Here is a 1,560-nt window from a genome sequence, read left to right on the forward strand (position 1 = left end):
CTCAGAAAACCAATATTAATAATACTCTGTACAAAGCAAACAATATGATGAAAACTTAATAATAAAAAATTAATAATGAATAGAGTACCGCAGGGTTGATGTATTTTTCTAGGCTTACCCAGAAATGACCAGCATGCTGGTTCGTAGGGGGAAAGGCAATGGGGTTTTTGTATGGGGAATTTGGTTATTACACTTCAAATCCATAAAAGTGGTTTTTGTTTGTGAAGATTATCTTACTGAACACAAACTTCGGTGTGTCATAAACTTTTGTTAACCACAGACCTCATTTCATGTGTTTAACCAAAATCCCCATGCAAAAACCCATTGCCTTTTACACGTACGAACCGGAAGTGTTACTTCTGGACTCATTACTGCGTTAACTCGATAAGACTGATAACGACGTGTTTAAAATATGTAAATTCGCAATAATTACCGCTATTAACATGTGCGCATATTTAAACACAAAAATACACATCTGAAATAAGAGTCAATATTTCACCACACTTTGTGACATAACACCATGATGCAGTGCACTCCTCTTATAGTGATCAGCTTGGGACGGGTCAAATTGATCACTATAAGTGGATGATCATTAACACATTTTTTTTTCTTTTTCTTTATTTCTCATGCAGATCACCATCTAATTGGCATTTGTATATGAATTACATGAATACAGTACATATAAAGTAAAGGAATGTTGACTTTAAAAATCCATATAGTAAGTTAGGCCTCCAGCTGTCTTGCGTAGACAGAGACGCTGCAATCTCTCCACATACAGACATGCAGTCATCTCTCCACAGACAGACAGACATGCACCGAGTATCGCTGCTGTATCTCACTGGCTCATTTCTGGCAGTTTGTAAGTAAAAACAAATAATACAATTACAGTAATAAAAAAAAAATCCCATTGTTCTCAGTGGGGACAAGGCCCAAAATCATCACTGTAAGCAAATTATTTAAACAGCATGTGTATAGAAATTATTCAGGACCAAGCTTTTTGATCACTATAAGCGGTTGATCACTATAACAGTGATCACTATAAGCAGATTCCACTGTACTAGTATTGGTGAAATAAGTTCTAGCAGGCATTAACTGCTCTTATAACATGGACTGGGTGAATACTCTGTGATTGGCCAGCATGTGTGCATTAAAACTGTATAACGCCCACTGTCATAGAGGAGTAAAGAAACTATTCACATTTAAGAAGATTGAATCAGAAAATTTTGATTTTTTTTTTATTACTGAAAACGATTGATCGATTATCAAAATAGTTGATACATTTTCTGCCGATCGACTAATCGATTAAACGTTGCAGCTCTATTTAAATTGACCCCCCAAAGTCTTTGAATATGTGTCACATTGCATTGTGTCATTATCTTCTTCCCTTTCTTTCTCTCTCCCTCTCACACACACACACACACGCACACGCGCACACACACACACACGTGCGTACACACACACACACATGCGTGCACAGACACACACACACGCACACACACACACACACACGCGTGCACACACACAGACACACACACACACACAGGGGCATCATGCAGGCCA

This window comes from Poromitra crassiceps (assembly GCF_964638095.1).
Source record: "Poromitra crassiceps genome assembly, chromosome: 16".
Taxonomy (NCBI): domain Eukaryota; kingdom Metazoa; phylum Chordata; class Actinopteri; order Beryciformes; family Melamphaidae; genus Poromitra; species Poromitra crassiceps.